Here is an 18,661-nt window from a genome sequence, read left to right as displayed (position 1 = left end):
TTAATGTGATCCCTCTCTTAAGGGTTGCTATGCAGTAGCCAAATATGTATTTTAAAGGCCTACAATTTAAACGTAAAGACCGTTTTCTCAAATGTCTTAATGCCAAGGACCTGGACATTTTATGCTCCCTTGGGTCAGACCTTCTTCATCTATATATTTTAAAGTTGTGATAGTGTTTTCTTCCCTATTGTGACTTATATACGAGCTTCTCGAAACAAGAACAAATGTAGGGCGGGACTTTTTTTTGTCCATGGGGAATTGATTGGATGGTTGTGGTTTGCTATTGGTCGATCTCATGTGAGTGACAGGTTGCCCCGCCCTCGCTCCAGTAAACATGTAATGAGAGAAGAGAAGAGATGTTGCTGCTGGAGGGAGGGGAAGTTATTTTAATTAAAGAATATGAGGGCACATTAATTTAAAAAAAAAAAGATGTACATGGAATATTACATACAATTTTTGCTATTTTTTTCGATTTTGATTTACTATACAAACAAACAAAATTATAAAATTATTAAAATTATATTATTGGCTTTTGCATTGTCTTTATGCTAAAGAAAACGATTAAAATATTATGTGAAAAAGCGTCATTTTTTTAATGTCATAAAATTATATGCTGAATTGTTTCTAAGAGGTAAAAATGAATGCTTTCAGCACCATAAAACAGTCACTGATTTCATTAGAATTAGGGCTGCACGATTTGGGGAAAATGTCATATTGCGATAATAGAGGTCAATATTGCGATTGCGATATAATAAACAAATGGTTTCATTAATCAACTTGCTTGGTTCTCAAGGAAAATAAATGCACACACAGATTAGTGATAATCTGCCTAAAGAAAAAAGTTCTTTAGTCAAGAGCAGTGAGTGTTTTTCTCTGTTCCCTTTGTTCTTTGATTAACTTTAGCGACAGATATAATTAGTGGCTACTGTGTACTGTCCCTTTAAGACCAGCCACTGCTGTCAGAGACGCGGATCTCACACGCGCCTCATTCTCTCACGAGTCACAACTCTTCACGTTCATCATAAGACTACTCTTATGTTATGAAGATACTCGACAAAAAGACATTTTGGCATAATTGTGTGTGTTATTGTTCGTTCAAGCTCGAAAGAGAACTGTATTCTGGCATGCTGTTTTGTGCGCACGCACGATATTAGCGCGAGTCTTTCTGTGTCACAGTCAGGACATTCACAGACATCGCGTTCATTTTGGCATACATGTGTGTTCGTTCTACAGCGAAAGAGAACTTGATACTGGCGCGCGCCTATCTGTGGGTCGTGTGTATGTGTGTGTGTGTCAGGAGGACTCACTGACAGCGCGTTCTTTTTAGCGCAATTTTCCACCGGACAAAATTGCGCTTGTTAACTCATGATTTCTGTTCTGTGCGTCTGTGCGCACCAATCTTGCACTTCTATCTACTCCTCAACCAGACCACCTAGAGACTTCGGGTTTTCGGCATTATGTTAAGGAAGGTCTAATCTCGGGAACGCACAAAAAAAATCCAGGAAAAGATTTACTATCTCTTAGTGTTGTGATCCCATGAGGTGAAAAAAATTCCGCTAAAACCGAGTTTTTATTACTTGTTTGTCTTATCGCGCATGAATGGTTTAAAAGCATTTGCATGAATAAGAGCGGGATCATGTAACACTAGCCAAAGGATATCAAAAATGAACAGATGCTACGTTAATTGCGTTAACAGCGCTAATTTGTTTATTTAATATAAAATCGCAGCATTTTGCGTCATATAATCGCGTAGGCTTGACATCGCGATTGCGATACGATTAATCGTGCAGCACTAATTAGAATATTGTAATATTTTGTATTATCAAATGGTAGCTGTGAATATTACGTTTTTAGCTATCTGTTGGTGAATGTGAATGTGAAAAAAGTAATTACAACAAACCTATTTCGTGACGACAACAAACAAGCACTCATTTAATATTCCCTATATAGCGTACATCAGGGGAAGCGATTTTGGACACATTACATCTGTGTGGTGTGACAACTATTAATCAGTGCTTCGGTCATTAATCAGTGAAGCGTCTACATTGGCTGGGCACGTTGAGGCGACGCTCCTTCAGATGATGAACGCCCCATCCTTATAAATTTAAATACCTGACCATTACATCAAAGCCGGCTTGTGATGTTCCTGGTCTCTTATTAGGACTGCTACCTGCCTGATCTTCAAGGAGCAAATTACAGTTCATTGCAGGCATCATTAGTCCACTAAACATGCAGAGCAGTGCTTGAATGAGGGAGAGATGAGTCGCTCGACTCTGAAAAGGTCTTTCCATGCATCAATAACTGTGCCGATAAATGTGTATATATAGACAAAATTCACAGTTGTAAAATGTATCTATTTGGTAATTTGAGAGCTCTGCTCTATAATGCTGATCCGTTCCTGAGAAACAGGTGATGTTTTCAGCTACATTCTGAATCTGATTTGTGTACAAGGCATTATAGTAACTCTATCTCTCTGAGAGATGTGTGAAGAGAATTTGTGAGAAAAAAATCCATCTATCCTCACATTTACAGCAGAATCATTGTTCCAGCGTTAGATATTTATGAACCCACTTAGAAGGTACAGGAGAACGCACACATTCATGAATACTTACACTTTGCAATAATGTAACGTCATTGATCTGTAAAATAGCCTGTGCTGGTTTATTCTATTAGGATGGTTTGATGGTGGTGAGACGTCCCGGCACATACGCCAAACTTTCGGCCAAACTGCAAGCCGATCCGCATCCAAATTCTGCTGTCCATCCATATTCTGCAGCCATACATTTCCTTAATTTGCCTTGTTCGTAAGCTAAGTGTTTTTAATTGATCTCACTTTGAGTGTTCATCTGGGCAATTCTGTTTACTGACGTCGTAATTGAGATACAGGATAAAAATAGACTATTGGTTTCCACACAGATGCTACATGATCAATTCTCATCCCAGCACTGAAGCTGAAGAGGACTTAGTGCAAGTACTGTAAGATTTTAGTACTGTAGGATTTACTGAAAGATTTCAGTATCCTGTGGTTTCAGATTTGTAAGGTTTTATTGCTTTAGGTTTCTGTAGGGATGCGTAGGTTATGCAGGAAAATTTCAGTTTTTCAGTTTTATCATTTTTAGCACTATAGAGTTTTGGTGTTGCTATAGTTCTGTAATCATACGTTTAATTCCTGTAATATTTCAGTGCTTTGTATTCTCAAAATTGTAAAATGTCAGTACTGTGGAGTTTTAGCACTGTACAATTTCAGTATTGTAGAGTTTTGTTGTATGATTTCAGAACTGTAGCATTATAATAATGTAATATTTCAGTACTTTACAGTCTCAGATGTCAGTACTGTAGAGTTTTAGCTCTGTAAAATGTCAGTATTATCTGAAAAATGTCAGTACTGTAGAATTTTAGCACTGTAAAATGTTAGTATTAAAGAGTTTTGTTGTATGATTTCAGTACTGAGGCATTTTAATACTGTAATATTTCAGTACTTTACATAATACTGTAAATTGTCAGTACTGTAGAGTTTTACCACTATAAAATTCCCTTATATATAGTTTTGTTGTATGAATTTAGAATTGTAACGTTTCAATACTGTAATATTTCAGTCCTTTATAGTCTCAAATGTCAGTATAGAGTTTTAGCACTGTAAAAATGTCAGTATTATAATAAGTATTATAGTTTTGGTGTTGATGATTTCAGTATTGTACTGTTTTGCTGTCTCAACACTGTAAAATGTCAGTACTGTACAGTTTTAATACTGTAATATCTCAGTACTTTACAGTAATAAGATGTATGTACTGTATGGTTTCAGTACTGTAGGGTTTCATTGAAGTACTTTCAGTACTTAATACTGTAAAATAGTGCTGCGGAGTTTAATGATGTATTACTTCAGTGACTGAGACTTGTTTTGCCGTAGGGTTTCATTATTGTAAGGTTTGAATCCAGAGAACATTCCTTAGAGAACTTCTGCCTTTGATGTTTGGGTAAAATGTGTTTCATGAAGTGCAAAATCTGAATATTATGCTTGGACGTGGGCAGTCAGCGAGTGCTGATTATGTAAACCCTAAAAATGACCTCATGACCCTCAGTCAAAGGTTACAAGCACTGTGTTCTGTCGGATTTACTGAAACAATTCACTGTAGTGTTGAGGCTTAGAGTTTGACAGCATGTGTTGTAAAGCTGAGAAATTTTGAAGTCCTAATGTGGAAGAGTGTATGATTTCTTTTATTCAGATGGTTTTAATCATTGAAAGGTCTGGAGGCAGGATATGAACTTGATTCTCTGGACACAAAACTCTACATATTATGTTCTGTAACCTGACTGGTGCCCTCAGAGACGGAGAAAAACAGGTCACTCCAAAACTAGTTCAGGGGTTTTTCCATTCAGTGACTACCTTGAAAAAACAATTTTTTACAGTTTGCCCTCTTTCCTGTTCATTTTACAAACTATTAATATTTTATCAGTGCTTTTAATTGGCTAATGTAAATTAATCGAAGTTAATATGTCTAAAGCTGATCTGTGCGTTGTGTTTTGGGGGAGTGGCCACTATGTTTGTGGGCGTGGCCATTTGGCTATTTCACACACACATATATAATTAAGTAGGCTCTGGCAAGGAATGGGAACTTGTAAGGTCTATAAATAGTTGTGGGTAGTTTTCAAGGGTTATAGTTGTGTTTACAGTTCTGTTATCCGTGCTATTTTGCATTTAATTATGGTGTTTAATTTGAAGCTGCGTTTAAAAAATGTGAAGTATACTGTATAAGCACATTGTTGCTTAATAAAATGTAGCTATAAATCTATTGAGAAATTTTTTTCATTGTTTAAGTGTGTGTGCGTGAGTGTGTGTGAGATCTAAGTCAGCGTGGGTAGATATGATTGTTACCAGCATAGCAAGAGAATACAGAACAAGAGAATGAGATTTTGTTGGTTCCAGATGAGATGAGTGCTGTGCTGGAAACATATTTTAAAGTAGCTATTGCTGTCTGCGCACTGCAGCCTGCGGCTGGGAAATGCCATCAGTAATACAAAGAGAAATATCTCAACATAGTGTATCGTGTGTGAGCCCAGCTAAAGCGAGCCAAGCCATTTCTCTCCGCTCGACTCCCTCTCTTCCTCGATCTGACAAGCTCAAATCTGATTGGCTGCTTGGCGAAAACTCTCGGAGTGCGCAGGTTTTTGTAGTAGTCATGTTTAACACAGCACTACGTTGCTAAAACTACTGAGGAAGACCTATTTTCTTTTACAGATTTGCTAGGTTAGTGGCATCAAATCTTATATAACCAGAATTTAGTTTAAGATGCTTAGTAGACTAAAACTATTCACAAGAATAACTGCATCATTTCTAAATTATGCAAAGCATTACCAGCATACCAACACATTTTATTATTATTATTTAAACATTGCATACAGATACTGTATGCAATGTATGAAAAAATATTCTTTGTATTTTTTATTATTTAAACTTTTTTTTTTTTCTTGACTGCTTATTAATCAACTATTTTATAATAGGCGCAAGTACAACAAACTGTGTTTGGTTTCTTAACATGTTGGTCAGATGGTCGGTCAGATGGGTGATTCTCGGCCAGAATAATTTATGCTGCTAGTCAAAAGTCTGGCTACGCAAGACACAATGTGGACAATAATCAAAATCTGTCTTTTTTTTTTTTGTCAGTAGAAGCCATTAGTTTCTCTACTAGAGAGTGTTGTGTTGGATTCTGTGTGTCATTTTGACCTTTCTAGCCCTGGAAAGAGGCGAGACGGAGATGGAGAGAGTGAAAGAGCGGGATTATTCTGAAACTGAAAGCCGTTGTGTGTGCAGACGGAGTTTGTGTCACACTGGACTTGTAGATCATATCAAGTGTCGCTCATACGTCAGATTAGTCTAATATGCGTCTGCCCTCATCACGACGTCCTGTGCCTTACAAACAATTCAGATTTGTCATGCTGTTCCAACATTAACTGTGAAATAAATCATGTGGTTTGGAAGATGCCATTCTGATGTTTGTTTTCTCCTGGCTGACGGCTCTATTCCTGTCGGTCTCATTTTCCCCAGTCACAAAGAATCAGCTGGAGAACCCAACACAGACATCGAGCAACAAATGAGAGTCGAAATTGGCTCCGGCGAGTAAATAAAACAGTTTTTACATGGTTTAAGTTGAATTTTAAGAATATAGTTCAACTCTCTCTGAGTGCTGTGAGTGTTTCGAATGAAAGAGAGAAACTGTGTACTAAAGAAACATCTGTCGCGACTCATTTGTCTTCTAGCCACTTTTACATCAGTGTAAAATTTACCATCAAAATGGAACCCGTCAGGCGCTTCTTGTAGAACCTTTTAGGGGTTCCCATTATGAGATCATGCTATGGATTAAGTTTTCATTCAGTTAATTATTATTATTTTTTTTTAATTTTGGTTCGATTTAATGAATTAAACAGCTCGTAAACATATTCTATCACTAGAAAAAAAATGAAATTTCCCATTAAACATGAGAGTATTATGCAAATGCTTTATGTTGGAAATGCTCTCAGACAGCAAATGCAGTGAGTTTGCTTCCTTCCTCTCTGAGGAAATCAATAATATCAGAAAGGCGATCAGGATATCCTCGTGTGGCACTGAGATCAGAACACATCCTCAGAAAGTTACTATGTCTGATTTTGAAGAAATTAGTGGAAGAAACAGTACAGCACCGTAAAACATCAACCTGCGCCCTTGACACAATCCCCACTTCCTTTTTCAAAAGTGTGTTAAACTGCTTAGAAGCAGATCTCCTAGAAGTGGTAAACTCCTCACTTCTCTATGGGACTTTTCCAAAGTCCCTTAAAACTGCAGTTGAATAAGCGCAATCTGGATAGCAACATATTGAGCGATTACAGACCAATCGCAAATCTTCCTTTCATAGGCAAGATCATTGAAAAAGTCGTCTTCAATCAGCTGAACAAATTCTTAAGCTCGAATGGATACTTTGACGATTTTCAATCTGGTTTCTGACCACATCACAGCACAGAGACAGCGCTCATAAAGATAATAAACGATATTTGTTCAATTACTGATGCAGGCAAAACATCCATTCTGGTACTACTCGACCTCAGTGCTGCATTTGACACTGTCGATCATAAAATACTTCTTGACAGGCTGGAAAACTGGGTGGGGCTTTCTGGGATAATCCTAAAATGGTTCAGGTCATACTTAGATGGGAGAGGTTATTATGTGAGTATAGGAGACCATAAGTCTGAGTGGACATCCATGACATGCGGAGTCCCTCAAGGCTCGATTCTTGGGCCACTCCTGTTCAACCTGTATATGCTCCCAATGAGCCAAATAATGAGAAAGAACCAAATCTCTTACCACAGCTATGCAGACGACACACAGATCTACTTAGCCCTATCGCCTAACGATTACAGCCCCATTGACTCCCTGTGCCAATGCATTGATGAAGTCAACAGTTGGATGTGTCAAAACTTTCTTCAGTTAAACAAAGACAAAACTGAAGTCATTGCGTTTGGAAACAAAGATGAAGTTCTCAAGGTGAACGCATACAAATCAAGTCAGGAATCTCGGTGTGATTCTGGAGTCAGACCTTAGTTTCAGTAGTCATGTCAAAGCAATAACTAAATCAGCATTCTATCATCTCAAAAATATTGCAAGAATTAGATGCTTTGTTTCAAAATATGTATTGCCATAGTGTGATATTTTAATTCCTTATATGTAAAGCATTTTGAATTGCCATAGTGTATGACATGTGCTATACAAATAAACTTGCCTTGCCTTATATCTATAACTCAACTAAACCTTTTTTTTTTTTCTGAGAGTTTAATGTTTTCATTTTATACAATTAAGCCACCAAAATGAATATATTATGAACAGACATCTTGATTGGCTACCTTCAATTGACATCATTTGACAAACAACATTTTAAACGATATTTTAATGCTGATTTATTATATGGAAAAGGCTAATTGTAATTTATATATAATTTTAATATGTTGTTAACATGTACAGTATTACATTTCTTTAACTCAAAACTCAACTTTTTTATGTTATACAAGATTCAACTCAATTTTTGAAGTCAGTTGAATGTAATTTAAGGTTTAATTACTTAAACATCCAAGTTGATTGTACTTAAAAAAAAAATAAGTCAAAAGCTTTTTTTACAGTGTATATATAATATATTTAAGTTTATATATTAATTACAGCTAAAACATATTTATGCTGTAAATTCACTCAAAAAGTCTATTTTGGATCCTGGAAACATCTCTCTCAACCTCTCAAATGTTACCGTTTTCCCGATCTTACGACAGGAAGTTCACTCTAAGAACTTGTGGCTTGTTAGCTGTGACACACACACATTTTAAGGTGTTAAGTGACTCCAATCCTGTAGGTTTTAGTCTCTGCATACCCGTGGCGTCTGCAGAAATCTCTCATAACTCATCTGTTAATGCAGCCCAGTCGGAATAAGACCATCGATCCAGGCATACGTCTGTCTGGAAAATCTCCTCTACGCAGCTTTAATCTGATTTATCACGCCGAGAGGAGCTGAAAATCCTGGGACGCCCATTTACTGAATGCAGTTATGGGTGCGTGCGATGTGCACTGACCCCTATGAATTTAAACAGACAGCTGTTATGTCATGGGAGGCCGTTTGTTTATGCTGCTCACAGCTATTGTGTTCAAACAGCTTCTTCAGGCAGATGCTTAAGGTGCCTGGAAAATGTTTTTTTAGGCACAGCAATCTGAGTGAGAGCAACAGTGCCCCCATGACCTCATGTGCGGTACTACAGTCAACAACATCAAAAGAATGATTATTCTGAACATTTTTCCTTGAACAAACATTGGTCCAATGAGGGTTTCAGAAGGTAATACCATAGTACTTTGATATTCATCATATAAAAATTTGAAGTTACTCATTCATTGAGAAAATTTTACCTCAGACATCTTTGACAAGTATGGAGTCATGGACCAAAAAAAGGAGACACTCGACACTTTTCAAAATATCTTCTTGTGTGCTATAGAAGAAAGAAAGGCATACAGGGTTTGGTACTATAGGGTGATAAAAATGACTAAACTTTGGGAGAATTGTTTCCTTAAAGCCCCCATGTTCGCCACTGTATGGAGTAAACATTGGCGTGATATTTGGCAATGTTTGTGCTGACTAGCCTACAGATCTGTAGGCCTATAAATTATTCCTGAGACGTGTATGGCTCAAACCCAGTGATCGACATTTTTATTGATATTGCTTCTCAGGTGCTTTTGAATTCACCGCTATTGCTTTGTTCATAAATATGGCGGCTGCGTAAAAGGTCATGTGACCAAAATAATAAATATGAATATTCAATGCTCCTGTTCGATTACCACATTTATTTAGCGTTCTCTCAATTATGCTTGTATTATTCTCAAGTCATTTAGAATAAAACCATATGCTGAATGAATTAATGTTGGACTACAGTAGGCTACTTAAAAGTAGGCTATAGCCTACTGTAGTATTACCCTCATGGGCAACTTATGTTTTCTGTAAGGGTCTGTTCATTTTTTAGAATGGACATTTAAAAACTAATTATAGGTGCAGCTTCTATGAATGGAAACCTTAATTACTGCAGTTAGTCTACTAAAATTAAACTCTGGTAACTTGGTGTTAGTTTAAAAAAACTGAATTTAAATGTCAGAATGGTTCCTAATACCTCTTTTACATTCAATATCGATTTATTTCATCATTAGCTAGAACTGTACTACTGTTTTTTTTGGCGGGAAATGTGGTTCTCATGGTAAACTGTGAGGAAGAGACACATTTATTTCAACCTTTGCGTGAGAATTTGTCTCGCACGCACGTTTATTTGTTCAGAGACATTTTGGAGACTGAATAAACGGGACTGGAGACGCGCGCATGTGCATATGTGTGTGTGCGCGCGCGTTTGTGCTCGTGTGTGTGTGTGTGTGTGTGTGTGTGTGTGAAGTGCTCTCTCTCATTCGGCGCTGGGTAAGTCCAGACTGCAGACCGAATCACTGCTGTGATTTTAATAGGACAGACGGAGGATATCAGAATCTGTGCGACTCCTTGAGCTCATCGATCACCCGAGAAATGATGATGAAGATGTTGATGATGTCTGTGATCCTGTGAAGAGAGTTTATGTATGTGCCTATATAAGGGATCCTCTGTGATATATGAAAGGTTTATCATACGCGGATATATAAGCACTTTCAGCGGTTTTTCTGGACGGATCGTCGCGTTTTATAAGATGAACATATCCACGTACGTGTTATTGCAGCGATACACGATGCTGTAAGTTCACAACGCTTCCGATTTAATTGTGTGTGTGTGTGTGTGTGCGTGGCGCGTGTGATAGCCAAAATGTGATATGTATCTTGCATATATAAACATATTTAACAATACATATTATGCATAAATTAAAGGAACATCATTAAATTATGTTCGTGTATGTTCTCTGTATGTGTGTGTGTGTGTGTGTCTATAATAGCATATATATATATATATATATATATATATATATATATATATATATTAAGACAATTTTTTTAAAATCAGTCGAAAGTGGAAAAATATGCCCCTGTTATGGATTTTTTTCGATAACTTGATTTGTAATACAGTTTCATATGCACTCTTACAAAGAAAGTTTCCAAAATGGGGCTTTTCACTGCGATGCTATAGAAGAACCATTTTTGGTTCCCAAAGAACCTTTCAAGGAACAGAAAGAACAAGTTTTTTCTAGTGTGAAGAACATTTTAAAAAATCTAAAGAACTACCATAAAGAACCTTTTGTGGTTCTTTATGAATTCCTGGTACCATATGCCAATAAAGAACCTTTCATTTTTAAGAGTGTACTGTAGTATTCAATTGAAGGCCTTCACATCAATGCATAAAATATGAGTAGTTGTTGATATAACGTAAGAGGTAGGCTAAAAATCCCAGTCATGTGAATTTGTGAATGAATTGATTAAATTAAAATATTTGACAAAAGGGTGAGAAACATTTTTTAGAAAGTTATGTAGAAAAACACCCTTGAAAATCAAATCTAACGGGCAGAAATTTCCGCTTAAATGAATTGTTGACCTGTGATGCTAGTGAAGATCCATGCAGAAAGGCTTTAGAATGATTGGACAATGATGTAGAATAATCTAAAAGGCTGGTTGAGTACTCTAGAATGAGCAGCTGTCTTTAATAAGTACTGTGCCCATTCAGTGAAGTTGATTTCTGAATTGATCTGATTTGGAATTGAGCATTTGATGGCAGGTGCTGTGGTAACTCCGTCCACACAGCATATTAAATCAGTCTGGGCAATTTCAGCCCAGCTGGCTCGGGCTATATTGAGTTGTGTGTGTGTGTGTGTGTGGGTTATCCGTTATGTCTGCTGCTGTTGGATTAGTTCTTCATATAAATCTCACAGGAGCTTGAAAGATTTCCCACAGAAATACTGGTCCAAATATCACTTCCTCAGTGTGAGCTATGAATTCAGGGGCCTTGTGAATAAACGTTGCGTACACATAAAACTTGGAACGCAGGGCTCGGAAGAGCGCGCTCGCCATTTGTTACGCCCACGTGGGCATTTGTAAAAAGCAGGCTTGACGTGACAATGTGCTCACCGTCATGCAAACGTTTTTGCACTTCACTCTCTCCAATGGTAAAAAATAAATAATGTGCGTTTCATTGTGATCGCTGGTTTTACAAATGTAATCAGTGTGATCGACGGCACTCATGGAGCAATAAAGGCCCCGGCGGAGAATCAATTCACTTTGTGTCAACGGAAATCACTTTCATTACTCCAGTGTGCAAATAATATGATGTACAAATAGGTACGACCGATGTCATTCCGTCAGGGCCTGGATGAATCTCTATGAAAGTCGAATGTTTTATTTGATGGTAGATGCTATCTGGATTTAAACTCAAGCTGTGTGACCGGGCTTCTTGATGAACACCTTTGCAGCACTGTGTGACGTGGTTTCATCTGTATAGCCAACAAGGTGACCGTGTGTTATTTGTCTATTCACCCAAGTCCCAGGATACCCAGCATCTGACTGCAATCACCAATCCTCAGGGAGCAAGTAAAACATGTAATACTTTACCAGTAAATGTAAATTCTGTCATTGTTTACTCACCCCAATGTCGTTTCAAAACTCATACGGCTTTCTTCACAGAGGGTGGAACACACACAAAAAAAGAGGCTTTCTAGTTTTACAAAATGGATGCGAGAGCATTGTAAAAGTATCCTTTAAGTGTTCTATACGATTTGTGTGCTATATCAGTAAGTGTTCTGTTGTCATAAACACTTCCAAAAGGGGGTTTTCGCTGTGATTTCAAAGAAACATCAAACCATTTTGGGTGCTTGGCTGCCTATACAGTAGAAAGGCGAAAAGGTTTTGAAATAGGTGAGTATTATTTTTCTTCAGTATTTACTCTACCTGAGTAGAGGAAAAAAGGCTGTTGTCTTCCATTTTTCCAAATGGGTTGGAAAACTTCAACACCCATAATGCACTGGGCATATTGCCATCGTAGGCCACTCCCACCAGCCGGCGATGGATGCGCTTACCAGAGTCAAATACCGTCTTGCTTTAGTAGGAAATACTTCTTTTAGTCATGTTGATGTCGACTTTGATTGTTCCCAGTTGCAAGAATTCAAAAGAGTAAACGTTTAGCGGGAGTGAGTTACTTTCGGTTTCCAGTGAAGGATCCAGTGCGTTGTAGGCAGTGACTAAAGGTTGCAGAGAACCGTAAATATGGATGGAACAGCGTGATGGAAAATCTGAAAAACCTTCAAACTGAATGACCACGAACACTGTTTTAGGCCAAAAACTGTAAGAAACGGCCATTCAAAATGCTGACGCGTACAGGGAAGAAAGCTGTTGCCATAGTGTTCCATTTTTACTATAATTCTGTTTAAAGAGTAGGCAAAATATGATTTTCAGTGAAAAACCTACTCTTATAATATCTGTTCCATTAATAACCCTCTGAAGATCCGACTCTCTGTAGGCGGGAATACAAAAATGTGGAAGTATAATCTGTAGTTTTCATGAAAGCCCTGGAGATGACAAATAAAGGTGAATTTCTTGGTCCTGAAAACCAGATCAGTCCAGGGCCCTGTCCCAAATGGCACACTTCATGAGCACTTTCGGTCTTGTGGACTTACAATGGCTGCCGCGTGTCCGTTAAGTCCGTGAGACCGCAGTGTGTCCCATTTGTCATTTTTAGATCTCAGAAGGGTGCTCGCGAGCGCCCCCATGTGGTCGATTTGCGCCCTTGATGCGCACTTTTGCCGAGCCCGCGCTGATGTGGGCTCCACAGCGGACTTCTTCCCAACAGTCAAAGCGGCATTACGTCATGAAAGTGCGGACTCAGAGGAAGACCGCGAGTGCTTAGGGTTCCATTTGGGACAGGGCCCAGTTTGTGATTGAATCTTTTTAGATTGGTTTTGTGAACTGAATCAACTGACTCATTGAAAAGATTTGTTCAAAAGAATGAATCATTCACAAATCAGACATTGATCAGAATCAATTCAACTGAGTTGAATATAAAATATTTTTTGTGTAAATATATAGAAAATAATTTCCGGTAAATAAATACATTTGAAATAACAAAAAAATTGTTCAAAAGAATGAATCAGTCTGTCACGAATTAGACACAGTGCTACTTCTCTTATGAACTTAGAAGATTAATTGAAATATAGTGCACACGTCGTATTCACTACTTTTGGAGTCTTTTAATTATGGGGTCACTGTCCCTTTAAGGAAGTATATGTAGAATTTTTTAAATCTGAATGTTTTTCTGAATGTTGTGTCTGTAGATTTTGATATTCTTATGTACACAATGGAAATTCTGTTAAAAGTTGGATTCTTTGAGTTATTATGTAGTTCAAGAGTACACGTGATCTTAGCTGGGCTGTTATGCAAATGAGCAGGAGGGGTGTGCGAAGGGGAGGAGCTTGTGCCATTGTGTCTTTGTGCTGATTACTTCCTGTTTCGCACACACACACGCTTATTTACCCCTGGCTCTTTAAAAGTCAAATCACTTACAGTCTCATTGTCAGAGCGAGAGAGAGAAATAGAGCAGCTTACCGCTAATCTTTAAATGAAATGCTTTTTGCCCAGGAGAAAAGCCCCACTGAATAACTATTATTTTATCCATTAGTTTTGCATTAGTTTCCTGAAATTTAAATTACTGTCTGTTTAGCGAACAGTCAGGGATGGTGCATCCAAATTAAATTATTTTGAAAATCTGTGCGCTGTCAAAGGACTCTTCCTCTCTTCGTTGTTACATTAGTGATATTCTCCAGCAAATGTTTAATGCCACAGCATCACATTATGCTTTAAAAAGACATTGCATACAGTTCAAGACGTCTTCATAAAGCAACATGAAACTGAATTTTTATGTATGATACATGAACGCAGGATTCATGTTTATATGATGACTCGGAGGATGTTCTGGAAATGAATTGGCAGTAACGAGCCAGCAGAGCTCATTAGTGTTGCAGGGAGAAGATGCTGTAGGCCTGCGGAGTAAATGTTAATCACAATGGAAGACTCTATGGGAACAACTTGGAAATGTCAGGTAGTCGTGCGGCGGAGCCTGGGTTGTGGGTGTTGCTCGTGCTGTGGAAGGGGTTTTTTCGTCTGTCTGTGGGCAGCGCCGGTATTGTGACTGGGCGGTAGGGTTGAGTCAACACCAGAATTTTTACTTTAGAATGAAACTTAATCGATACCATATAGGCAATAAATAACCTGCGTCAGATGACATGATGTAACTGAAAATTATTTTATTAAAACCCTACAAAGTAATTTTGATTTTGGAAATTTGATTTGAAAAATATATCATATTTATCTTTAATAAAAAATCCAATTCATAATATAAATAAAATACATTATTAATATTTAAAAATATGAAAGGTACATTTTGATTTAGAAAATTTCATATTTTTTAAGAAATAAGTACATAATCCAAATGGAAATCTAAATAAAACAATCGTTTATTATTATTATTATTATAAACAAAATATCAAAGGTAAATTGGAATTTTTAAATAGATAGATAGATAGATAGATAGATAGATAGATAGATAGATAGATAGATAGATAGATAGATAGATAGAATGGCAAAAAGACATGTGGATGGATAGAAAGAACAAGATAGATAGATAGATAGATAGATAGATAGATAGATAGATAGATAGATAGATAGATAGATAGATAGATAGATAGAATGGCAAAAAGACATGTGGATGGATAGAAAGATAGAACGAGATAGATAGATAGATAGATAGATAGATAGATAGATAGATAGATAGATAGATAGATAGATAGATAGATAGATAGATAGATAGATAGATAGATGGATGGCTAGAACATCAGAAAGACATAGATGGATAAAAAGATAGAATGGCAATTAGATTATAAATGACATAAGAGTGAATACAGAATTTAAATTCCCAGATATATTCCATATATAGTTTAATATTCCTTTATACTAACATGTAGCCTAATTCAGTTTGACAAAAATGTTTTCTGAAATTATTAGGCAAGTACTTGAATGTGCTGTTGGTTCTGCAGGCTCACGGTTTTCGTTTAGTTTTTACAAGCGATATCTTTTGCTTTAACCTTCACTGTCATCACACACAAAAATGTGTGAATCGATTGTGAATGAGGGCGGAGCTTGATGTGTTAATGTGGGCGGAGCTTGATGTGTTGAGGTGGGCAGAGCTTGATGTGTTGATGTGGGCGGAGCTTGATGTGTTGATATGGGCGGAGCTTGATGTGTTGATGTGGGCGGAGCTTGATGTGTTGATGTGGGCGGAGCTTGATGTGTTGATGTGGGCGGAGCTTGATGTGTTGATGTGGGCGGAGCTTGATGTGTTAAAGTGGGCGGAGCTGGATGTGTTAATGTGGGCGGTGCTTGTATTTTAATTTGATAGTGCTTGTTTTGTCGCTGAAGGCAGTATTGTATTGTATTGTAAATGTGGTTGGAGAACTTAAATAGCCATAGCCTGTTAAGTGTCTCCTTGTGTTGGGGACAAGGATGCTGTGTGTGTGTGTGTGTGTGTGTGTGTGTGTGTGTGTGTGTGTGATCAGTATTCTTCTCAGGCCACTAGATCGATGAAAGCTCAGCAGCTGGTTTTGCTTGCTGAATGAGATGGCAACAACCATCAGGTTTGTGTGTGTACATGTACGTGCGTGAGTGTGAGTGTAGGGTGTAGTGTGTATGTATACGCGTGTATCTCCGAGGCGATTGGCATTTGTGAGCTGAGTACAGAGTGGTTATAAATTCTTCAGGACAGTGGAGTCGTGCAGTAATGCTGCTTAAAGCTCCGATTAAGGTGTGTTGAAGAGGCTGAGGTAAGCATTCCCAGGCTAACGCTTTGTTTAATTGGATTTGTTTATTCATCAGCAGTCCTGTTGGATTTACTGTGTGAGGTAAACACGCCGATAGCACAAGCAGTTAGCCCAGATCTGCACGAGAGCATACTCAGGTAATTCATGTTTCCTTGGAGAATATCGGATGTGGAGGGTGCGTCACATCAGTCTTAAAGGGGCCGTATTCTATATATCCTATAGCAACCATTGCTAAGCCCCGCCTTTTTTGTTTTATTCTGTTTTTGTTTTAATTTCATTAAAAAAAATTCAATTTTTACTCAATATTTCATCATATTCATTCATTTTAGTCACGATAGTGACAGTTAGTGCATTGTTAATATCTTGCAGTGATTTTGTTTTTCTCGTCATATCTTCGACAGCAGTATATTTAAATTAAAATCATTTAATTTTCGATTCGTCTTTGATATCGGTGAAGAAATAAAACCGAAAAGCTTTGATCAACATTTTTGTCAGTTATTTTGTTACTGATAAACACTGTAGTGCATACTATATATTCTAATGGTGAAGAGGCCCATTGCATTGAGGCCCATTAACATATGTAGACGCCTATGAAGTGTGTAAGTGTGTGTTCTGTAGAATTGATTTACATTGTTGATTCTCCTCTCTGAATCATTCAGATCAATCGACAGCGACTAAAATAGAAAGCGAGCCGAGGTTTGTGTTCTGAAGACTGGAAAAGAGCGTTGTAGAGGCGGTGGAGTTACAGAGGTCACGGGATCTCAGCCGAGGGTTTGTGTTTCAGGAGACGATGAGTGTGCGGCATTCACCAGACGCCTGGAGACAGAACACGATTCATGAGCTTGACTGAGAGAGACAGAAAACTGTTGGTGAAAACTGAGCTAAGTTGTGCGTTTGTGTGTGTGATCCCTGAAAGCCAGTGTTAAAGAGGAAAAAGAAAGGAGGGGATGTGGTTGTCCTCCATTTCCAGATAGATAGACGTGGATGATGCAGCTAACATCACAGACAGGAAGCTTGTTGGAGGATGACGGCGTGATATCAAGAGTCTTTCCATATTTGAGCCGAATGCAGTTCAATTTCCACTTTACAAACTCCCTGATGGATTCGCAGGAAGACTATCGGCTCTATGAACCACATCCCTGCTGGAACAAACCCGGGTCACACGAGCTTAAAGGAATCTTCTGGCTTCGATTGAGCTGTAACGATTCGGAACGGCATCCCGGCACCTTTGACTCAAAAAATATATAAATTGGCATATACAGTATTTTGGAGACAGGCTATATTGGATTTTTCTGTCAGATCAAATCTATTTATCCGTATGCTCCTGCTCCAGTACATTTTTTTTGATTGATCCAGCACAAATGCTCTGTCTCCATTTAGTCAATGTACTCACAAAAACCATTCATTTACTTCAAGTCAAAATCAGTTTCAGTCCAAAAATCATTCATTATTTGATCCATTCTATTATTCATGTTTAAAGAACAGGGACAAGTGTAAATACATTTTTGTGGTAGTCAACATTATCCTACAAATGCTGTTGATTGAGCTGAACTTGAACTTAACCTGGAATATTCCTCAAGGTGATCAAGCTGGTTTGTCAAACACTGAAGCAGTTTATTTTGCAGGTCTAAGATTATCTACAAGCCCTTACTAGCTTGACCAAGACAGTCTACCAGGGTGAAACCAGGTCCTCTAGTATTATATACCATAAACGACCAGCTAGACTCAAGCTTGACTGGCGTTTCAATGTCGATCGATGCTGATCGATACTGTTGATGGGCATCAAGGCATTAACTTGTTCTGCAGAAAGAGTGTCAAAGCTGAATGCCTCGCGCCGAGTGTGTCATTTCGCACATTTGTGGACATTGTTCCCCGTCGTTACTGATGCAGGTCTGAATATATTTCATCTAAATCAGAGCCAAGAGTGAATCAGGCGGTACGGCGTGAATTTAAAAGAGCTCTTTAAAATGACACTGTAATGAGTCCTCTCTGACAAGAAACACACAGTTATTAAGGAAAAATGTGTGTTTGTGTGTGGATGAAGAGCGTATGAACAATAACTAAATCAATATCTGGGTTTGTTTTATATGAACCTTGCCAGAATAGAATAGATCTTTACATGACTGGAAACTTTTGGATACAGCTATGCAGCATATAATGTGCTTTATATAATATTCAATGCACAAGATACAAAATCATACAATGGGCCTCATTCACACAAAAATTTGTGTGTAAATTGTTTGTAAAACCATTTCTATTAAAAAACGACTTTAGGAACAATTTGCACAGAATTTTTTATGAATGAGAATCATTGTGTAATGACAATACGGTACGGACAGTTTACATT

General features: G+C 37.8%; 1 protein-coding gene across 6 annotated transcripts in view; it reads left to right on the top strand.

Annotated features, from left to right (window-relative positions):
- lingo1a (leucine rich repeat and Ig domain containing 1a) overlaps window positions 1-18,661 on the top strand; it is an 84,138-nt gene that overhangs the window by 54,442 nt on the left and 11,035 nt on the right. Inside the window, exons 1-2 of one of the 6 annotated variants that reach the window (XM_079858602.1) lie at window positions 16,373-16,451; window positions 16,974-17,085. The exons of 1 other annotated variant lie outside the window; for it this stretch is intronic. The gene's annotated coding sequence lies outside the window, so the exon portion shown is untranslated. Of the gene's footprint in view, window positions 1-9,932; window positions 10,263-16,372; window positions 16,452-16,973; window positions 17,895-18,661 lie in introns of those variants that run through there. 4 more of the 6 variants (XM_079858601.1, XM_079858599.1, XM_079858598.1 and 1 more) reach the window with 4 other exon arrangements.

Source organism: Squalius cephalus (assembly GCF_949319135.1).
Source record: "Squalius cephalus genome assembly, chromosome: 23".
NCBI lineage: Eukaryota > Metazoa > Chordata > Actinopteri > Cypriniformes > Leuciscidae > Squalius > Squalius cephalus.
The sequence above is the reverse complement of the archived record's forward strand: the minus strand, read 5'-3'. Positions and strand labels throughout refer to the sequence as shown.